The sequence below is a fragment of the Octopus sinensis genome, linkage group LG26 (assembly GCF_006345805.1).
Source record: "Octopus sinensis linkage group LG26, ASM634580v1, whole genome shotgun sequence".
NCBI lineage: Eukaryota > Metazoa > Mollusca > Cephalopoda > Octopoda > Octopodidae > Octopus > Octopus sinensis.
The window spans coordinates 17,185,683-17,195,068 of NC_043022.1; the positions used below are offsets into that span (position 1 = coordinate 17,185,683).

The window sequence follows — 9,386 nt, forward strand, 5'->3', positions numbered from 1 at the left end:
TCAACAACTTTCGGTTAACCGCGTACAAGAATCCTGTTTCAAGCTTAAAGTAAAAAATATTACCTATTCATATATATATATATACATATATACGTCCAACCCATGCTAGCATGGAAAACGGACGCTAAACGACGATGATGATGAGGATGATATACATATATATGTGTATATATATATATATATATATATATATGTATATATATATATATATATATATATATATATATATATACACATATATATATATACATATATATATATATATATATATATATATATATATATATATATATACATACATATATGTGTGTGTGTGTGTATATATATATTTATACATACTACACTTGCAGTCACACACACACTCATATACATTTTTTTATGTATATATATATGCATACATGCATATGTATATATGTCTGTGTGTGTGTGTATATATATATATATATATATATATTAGAAGGTTTGGAGGTGATGTACAGGTATTTTATATTAGAAGAAATGAGGTACTCAGAAATTCGGATGGTTTTATATTTACAGATATTTATTTGTATGTTACATGTTTTTATAAATCATATATCATATATTATCACTTTCGTTCATTTGTCTATATCTAAGGTTAGTAAGCCCCAATCTCCAACACTAAAGGGTATTCGATTTCTCAGGATGAACGACAAAAGCTGCCAAGGCAAAGGCAATGGTAGGGGACCCATTTTCTATTTTGCATTCAACCTCAGTCAGCAAGACGCAAGTGAACTTGAAGAGCAGACTAGTCTACCCAGAGGAGACAGTAGCAACATTTCTCTGACCAGACATGTTCCTGCTCTCCAGGAATACAAAAGCAACCAATATGGTCAGGCTCACAGTGCCTTGCGAGGACAGACTCAACACTTCCCACCAGTTAAAAGAAAATTGAAACATCAGCAAGACTTTTGTTAGCCGCTCTCCAGCCATCTATTTAAAACTGTATACAGCTATGGTACGACCACACTTGGAATTCGCATCATCAGTTTGGAACCCCTATCTTGCTCAGAACATCGACCTCCTGGAATCTGTCCGGAGACGTGCAACCAAACGCATACCCTCCATCAGACATCTATCATATTCTGAGCGCCTTGTTTCCCTGGGCATGGATTCACTGAAGCTCCGGCGTCTGGCGACAGACCTGGTAAACACCCACAAAGTTATCAACCACCTCACCAACAACAACACTGAACACCTTTTTGATCCCCATGTGTCTAACACACGTGGACATGCCTACAAAGTCAGAAAACAACACAGCTCCCATGACTTTCAGAAACATTTCTTCACACTCAGAGTTGCTGAAGCATGGAACAAACTGCCTGCGTCAGTTGTTGACTGCCGTGACACTGCATCCTTTAAGGCCCTCATGCTTTCCGAAATCCGCCAAAACTACACCTGATTATATATACACTTTAGATGAGTTGTAGTGCACCTGAGCACTGTACACAATTATTATTATTATTATTATTATTTAATCAACAAGGAATGGCATGTGGCCTCATTCCCCTATTGGTTGCTGTGGCTTTCTGTCAACTCTTTCCTGCAGAAGATAGGTCTGGAGTGCAGAATAAGGGGCAAAACAGTTGTATCCCTGAAAAACCTGCTGATGATATGGAAGGGTTTCCACCATTGCAATCGATCTAGAAGAGCTTGCAAATCCTCTGAGTAGCCCTTGCAATTTCTGCACTGTGCTGAGGAAACCCCTGACAGACCTTTTCACCCTTACAAGGCAATGGTGAACTGAAGTCTAAGTAAGATGTTTGCCCACAGCACCACTCAAAGAGATCAGATCCAGACCCTTGGTTTTTTTTCTTCTTTCTTCACTTCAGCATTAATTAAATTTACAACATTGAAGAGTGGTGAGGTAGGGGTGGGGGTTGTGTTGTTTTCTTTTCTTTATTTACCTGCAAGGTGTGTTTTCCAAATTAACAAGATTCGTTATTTTCATTGTTTAATCATTAACCTCACAAACAATGAGCCAACCACATGTATTCCACTTGCCACCTGCAGCTCACTTTAACAAGCCTTAAGAGGATTAAGGGATTATTTACTAATTACTTTATCTATCTACCTATCTGCCCGTCTGTCTCTGTCAATCTATCTATTGGTTAGCCTATCTATCTATCTATCTATCTATCTATCTATCTGTCTATCTATCTATCTATCTATCTGTCTATCTATCTATCTATCTATCTATCTATCTATCTATCTATCTATCTATCTATCTATCTATCTATCTATCTATCTATCTATCTATCTATCTATCTGTCTATCTATCTGTCTGTCTGTCTATCTACATATCTATCTATCAATCTCTCTCTCTCTCTCTCTGTATGTACATATGTATGTATCTGTCTGTCTGTCTGTCTTTCTGACTATTTATTTAAAATACTATTGTTTTTCTTTATAATCTTAATCTTCACTTTCACATCATCATCATCATTTTGTTTCCTCCTTCTCTCTCTCTCTTTCACTTGCTTCTCCTCTCTCTCTCTTTCTCTCTCATTCTGTCTCCTTTAATTTCACTACTTTCTATCCTACTTTTGTACCCCCACTCCCACCATTCACTCATCTCTCCCTCTTTTATATCCCATTGTCCCTATAACCATAATCAGATCAGACCCCAAACTCTCCTTTTTTTCCCTGAACATGGTAATTCAATCATGAATTTTTCATTTATCGTAGTTATCTCCCTTCCTCAGTTACAAATAATTCCCACTGGGTTTTTGTTTCCTTTCTCTATCTGTGATGAAACTTTAAGAAATTAATGATATGCTATAGATGGCTTTCTGTGCCTCCATTGTGCCACTGGCTACATGGAGTTATTTTCTCTTTGTGCCTTTAAAAGTGTGTATGCAACACACACACACACACACACACACACACACACACAACACACACACACACAATTTACATATACTCTTTTACACATTTCAGTCACTTGACTGTGGCCATGCTGGAGCACTACCTTTAGTCAAAGAAATCGACCCCAGGACTTATTCTTTGTAACCCTAGTACTTGTTCTATCGGTCTCTTTTGCCAAACTGCTAAGTTTTGGCGACATAAACACACCAACATTGGTTGTCAAGCAATGGTGGGGAGACAGACACAAACACATAAACATATACACACATAAATATATATATACATATATACGACAGGCTTCTTTCATTTTCCGTCTACCAACTCTACTCACAAGGCTTTGGTCAGCCTGGGGCTATAGTAGAAGACATATGCCCAAGGTGCTACACAGTGGGACTGAACCCAGAACCATGTGGCTGGTAAGCAAGCTGCTTACCACAAAGCCATGCCTGTGCCTATTTATACATACGATGATGACGATCGTCATCATCATCATTTAATGTCTGTTTTCCATGCTGGCATGGCTTACACAATTTGATAGGAGGTGGCAAGGCTGGAGAGCTGACCAGGCTCCAGGCATGTGTTTTGGTACAGTTTCTACAAAGGGTGCTTTTTATGTGACACCAGCACAAGTGTGCCTTTCTACATGGCACTGGTTTTAGTACATCTCACTATGTGTGTGTGTGTATGTATATATATATATAATATATATATGTATGTACATATATATGTATATATATATAGAGAAAGAGAGACAGACAGACAGACAGAGAGTCAGAGCGAGAGAGAGAATATAAAGGGTTTAGTTCTAAATGAATAGGTGCTATAGTTGGATCCAGGGGTCAGTGTTAGGCTTCTGTTTTAGTATGTATATATTATATTTGAGGAAAAATCAAATCTAAGGCAGAACAAGTATCTCAAGTCATTCAGAATAATTGGATTTGGGTAAGGTGAATTTGAAGTCCTACAGCTGTTTCTGGGATAACCCAAATAGTTGGTCAGCAGAAACGGCTGTAAGACTTCAAATCCTAAATGACTTGAGATACTTGTTCTGCCTTGATTTTGATTTTTCCTCTAATATAATATAATATATATATATATATAGAACAAGTAGAAGGATATATTTTTCAGGGTGTAAATCCTGATAGAACAGCATATATAGGATAAAATTCTTTTCGAACAGAAAAATTTGTGGGCAACCAGCCACAAGGATTGAACTCACACCCCTCAAGTATCTGGTCAGAGTGCTCTACCTCTGACCGGACATTAGAGGGGTGTGATTGATATATATATATATATATACACAAAGTGATTCAAAAGTCACCATACATAGGAAAAATTTATTTTTTTTATAAGAAACAGTTAAATAAAAAAATTGTTTCTTATAAAAAAATAAATTGTTCTTATGTATAGTGACTTTTGAATCACCCTGTGTATATGTGTGTGTATATATATATATATATATATATATATATATATATATATATATATCATCTGAAGTTAGGGACTGGAGTAGATAAAATCCCAGCTACAGAAGCTGAGAAGTAGTAATTACTGAAACGGTGAAGGGGGGGGGGATACTGCTCTAATTGCTCATCAGGCCAAAGGTCAAATAGAGTCAAATAAAGATTCCATTGCTGTCAAGGGATCCCATGTTAACTTGCAGGGGATTTGATTGAAAATATGTGGAAAGCAGAGAGTGAGAGAAGTCATACATGGAACTGGGTGAAGAAGAAGAAGAAGAAGAAGAAGAAGAAAAGGAGATGGGGAAGTGCAGGGTGGGAAGGGGGAATTTGCTATTATTAAAGATGGGTAGGGGAATGTCTCTGTGAATTTCGGTTAAGGTCATTTATTCTGTCTTCTGTAGAATAAATAAATGAATGAATTCATGAAATATTATTATTATTATTATTATTATTATTATTATTATTATTATTATTACCTTTCATCTTTTGGGGGTTAATGAGATAAATACCAGCCAAGTAATTACCGGGGGTCAATATAATTCAAGAGTTCCCTTCCCCAAAATTTCAGACTTCGCGCCTATTGTAGAAAGGATTATTATTGTCGATGTTGTTGTTGTTGTTGTGATGTTAATCCATTCAAGCATCTGTCCGTGTGTCCCTCTCTCTCTGCCATCACTACAGTTTACTGTAGACTAATGTTGTCAGTCAAAGTGACGAGAATGACTCAAGAGCTTAACTGCCAGTGTCTCTGGTAGAGGGCGACACTTAGCAGGATCCACCATCTTGCACAAGCAACAATAAACGAATCAAACTGAAATCATTGATGTCTTCGGTAAGTGTTTCTTTCTCTCTCTCTCTCTCTCTCTCTCTATCTCTCTCTCTCTCTCTCTCTCTCTCCCTCTCTCTCTCTCTTTCTCTATCTGTCTGTCTGTCTTTTGCTTACCTATCTATCTGTCTCTCTGTGTAACTTGAGCTATCTATCTTTCTATCTCTGCATAATGAACTTATCCGTATTCAGTGCCCACAACAACTCACCTGAAAAAGGAACCAAAACTGCCCCAACAGAACAGGGGTCCATTCGTCTGTCCGTCTGCCTGTTTATCTGTCGTCTGTTTATTATGTATCGACTTCTCTTTCTCTCTTTCTATCTCATTCCATATACCTGTCTACCTGTATTTTGTTTGCTTGTCTATATGTAACTATATCTATCTATCTATCTATCTATCTATCTATGTCTCTCTCTCTCTCTCTGTCTATCTATCTATCTATTTATCTATCTATCTATCTTTCTATCTATCTATCTATCTATCTATCTATCTATCCATCTATCTCTCTATCTATCCATCTATCTATCTTTCTATCTATCTATCTATCTATCTATCTATCTGTCTATCTATCATCTATCTATCTATCTATCTATGTCTCTCTCTCTCTCTCTCTCTCTCTCTCTATCCATCTATCTATCTATTTCTCTATATATCTGTCTGTCTGTCTGTCTATCTCTCTATCTCTCTCTCTGACTCTCTCTTTTCCTCTTCTTTTTCCTTTTACCAATTTTTTAAGAAAGTTTCTTCCAGTTTTTTTTCTTCTTTTTCTCTATTTATGTTTTTTCAATCAATCTTCTTCCTCTCTTTCTTACTTGTATTCAGCTTATGTCTCTTTTCCCTCTCCCCTCTCTCTCTCTCTCTATCTATCTATCTATCTATATCTATATATATTTTTTCTTCTTCTTTTCTATAATTCTTCCTTCTCTTTCATTCTCAGTCTCTTTCCTTTTCTCCTTCCTTTATCTCACATTTTGCTTCTTTCGTTATCCTTAATATTTTTCCCTCATTCGTTCTTTCTCCATCATTTTGTCTTCTTTTTTCCTCTCTCCTTTCTATTTTTCTCTCCAAACCTACCCTGATCAAGCAGACCTAATATATAAGGGTTTCCACTTGTGACCATCCCTACTATTTTCAGGTATGATCTACCCAGCATGTCCTTCCCTTTTTTCAAAACACTAGTATGATATGCAGGCGATTTTGGCTGTTGTTTCTAGGAGGTTAGCTGTTTCAGATGAACTCTGCTCAAGCAGATGTTTGATCAAAATCGTTCCTTTCATGACCATCTCATCTATGAGTCAGACAATGTATCTATCAAACTACATTATCTAACAGAGTACATTTCTTTAAGATGTTACAGTGTGGTTTGAGGGAAATTTAACATCTATTTCATGCATGTAGACTGACCACATAAAGCTTGTCTTACATCTCTTATTCTTAATGGTAACCTTTAACCATTTTCTTACCAAATTTCTGGTGTAATCCATGGCCTTTGTTTTGATTAACTTTGAACCTTTTGAGGAATTTGTCGTTAATTGGATGGTTTTGGAATAAAAATTAACTTGGAATTTTGATGAAAGATTTTAATTTAGATCACTTTAAAATGTGGAATTTGTATCATTAAATGACCATTGTCCATGCTGGCAAGGGCTGGATGGTTTGACCAGGGTTGGTAAGCTGAGGGGCTGCACCAGACTCCAGTGTGATTTGGCAGGGTTTCTATGGAAGGGTGCCCTTCTTAATGCCAAAAACCTTAAACAAAAAAATAAGAAAAACACTAAGAATCACTCAAATGATTGAAAAGTTTGTATTTTTTGCAAAAGGTAACTTCTTGTGGCTGACCTTTCATTGTTGAGGCAGTTTTTAAAACATCCTACGATGGCACCACAAGCATTTTGATTGATCTGGCATAACTTCATCTTGACTTGTTTCCTCATAACTTTTTACTTATTTCAGTCATGTGACTGTGGCCATGATGGGGCACCACATTGAAGAATTTTTTAGTCAAATTAGTTGGCCCCAGGCCTTTTTTTTTTTTAAGGGTGGTACTTATTCTATTGATCTTTCTTACCAAACTCCTAAGTTACAGGGATGTAAACACACCAACACCAGTTCTCAAGTGGTGGTAGAGGACAAATGCAGATACAGAGACACACGTGCATACATATATGTATTTTTAGAAAGGAATCCAAAATCCACTCATGCCCAACACACACAAAAGCAAGCTGCTATCTCAGTCTATAAGCAACTCTCCACCCAAGACAATGTCTACGAATATTAGTCAATTTTTGCCCTGAAGAGGCTTTTACCTTTCAAATGCATAAAGTAATCTTAATTGCAAAATATTAATGAAGGTAAGAAATTGAAACGTGCGTAGGTAATATGAAATTGACTATTATTTAGTCATGCAGTGGGACTGAACCTGGAACCATGTGGTTGGGAAGCCATCTTAAAAGTATTTGTAGAAAATTTCATTGAAAATATTTATTTTTTAAGTTATGAGGAAACAAAGTTGGATGGGGTGGGGATGCACACCTGTGTAGGTATGTTTTTATTTCTTATCAGTTTCTTTCATTAGACTGTGGCCATGCTGGGGCACTACCTTGAAAGGTTTTATTTGAATGAGTCACTCGCAGGACCTGTTTTCATTAAAGCCTAGTACTTATTCTAGCAGTCTCTTATGTCAAACCACTAAGTTATGGGGATGCAAACAAACTAACACTGGTTATCAAGCAGTCATGGGGGATAAAGAAACACAAGGACACAGTCCCATTTCCCAGTACCTTCCACCCTTCATACACACAGACACACACACACATCAATGTTTCTACCTGTCTTAAGATGGCAGGCTGGTAGAATCATTAGCCTGCCTGGTAACTTTACATTCTGAGTTCAAATGCCACCAGGGTCAACTTTGCCTTTCATCCTTTGGGGGTCAACAGAAAGAGTACTAGTGGAACACTGGGACCAATGTAATCAACTTACCTCCCACCCCACAACGAAATTGCTGGCCTTGTGCCAAGATTTGAAACTAATATTTCTATTGGGCTTCCCTACAGTTTCCCCATTCTTTAATTCTTCACTTTACTTCTTTAATGAGTTTCACAAATGCCAAAACATTACCCCCCCCCCAAAGAATAGGTGCTGCTTCAGCCCCTCTTCTCTTTCTTTAAGTATGACTCCCTTCATCCCTATTTTGCAGAAGGGAGCAGTAATCTGGAGACGGACATCCAATTGCAAAGCAGAAACTGGTTCATCAATGACTCCGAGAAGTTGGTTGTTTTAATGACTGCAATTAGAATAATTAGAAGGAGATGAAAGTTAATCAAGTGATAGAAGACAATTAATTAACGACAACCAAAGTAAGAAGAAAAACATAATCATTCTATTAATATTCTAGATTTTGTTTTATCTTTTACGATTTATTTTTTATTTGCTTTAGTCATTTAGACTGTGGCCATGCTGGGGCACACAAAAAGAATCTTAAACTGCCTGCGTCAGTTGTTGACTGCCATGACACTGCATCCTTTAAGGCCCTCATGCTTTCTGAAATCCGCCGAAACTACACCTGATTATATATACACTTTAGATGAGTTGTAGTGCACCTGAGCACTGTACACAATGTTTATTATTATTATTATTATTTTAAATACATCAATTCCAGTAGTTATATTTTCTTTAAGCCTGGTACTTATTCTATCGATCATTTTTGCCAAACTGCTAAGTCACAGTAATATAAATGCACCAACAGCAATTGTCAAACTCTGGTGGCGGACAAAAAAAGACACAAGCACACACATATATATGTGTATATATGTATATATATATATGTTGTGTATATATATATATATATATATATAGGCGCAGGAGTGGCTGTGTGGTAAGTAGCTTGCTAAACAACCACATGGTTCCAGGTTCTGTCCCACTGCCTGGCATCTTGGTCAAGTGTCTTCTGCTATAGCCCCGGGCCGACCAATGCCTTGTGAGTGGATTTGGTAGACGGAAACTGAAAGAAGCCTGTCGTATATATATATATATATATATATATATATATATTATATATATGTATGTGTGTGTATATGTTTGTGTGTCTGTGTTTGTCCCCCTAGCATTGCTTGACAACCGATGCTGGTGTGTTTACGTCCCTGTCACTTAGCGGTTCGGCAAAAGAGACTGATAGAATAAGTACTGGGCTTACAAAGAATAAGTCCCA

The 9,386-nt window shown here is 36.9% G+C and overlaps 1 protein-coding gene and 1 long non-coding RNA gene across 3 annotated transcripts in view; one reads left to right on the forward strand and one right to left on the reverse strand.

The window, feature by feature from the left end:
• The first annotated feature begins 4,905 nt into the window (after nucleotides 1-4,905).
• Nucleotides 4,906-9,386, forward strand: part of LOC118768010 — a 10,447-nt gene continuing 5,966 nt past the window's right edge. Inside the window, exons 1-2 of one of the 2 annotated variants that reach the window (XM_036513669.1) lie at nucleotides 4,906-5,181; nucleotides 8,376-8,535. The gene's annotated coding sequence lies outside the window, so the exon portion shown is untranslated. The remainder of the gene's footprint in view (nucleotides 5,182-8,375; nucleotides 8,536-9,386) is intronic. The other variant, XM_036513670.1, reaches the window with a different exon arrangement.
• LOC118768013 overlaps nucleotides 6,965-9,386 on the reverse strand; it is a 13,444-nt gene continuing 11,022 nt past the window's right edge. The window contains exon 2 of the long non-coding RNA XR_005003933.1: nucleotides 6,965-8,462. This is a non-coding gene — a long non-coding RNA (uncharacterized LOC118768013). The remainder of the gene's footprint in view (nucleotides 8,463-9,386) is intronic.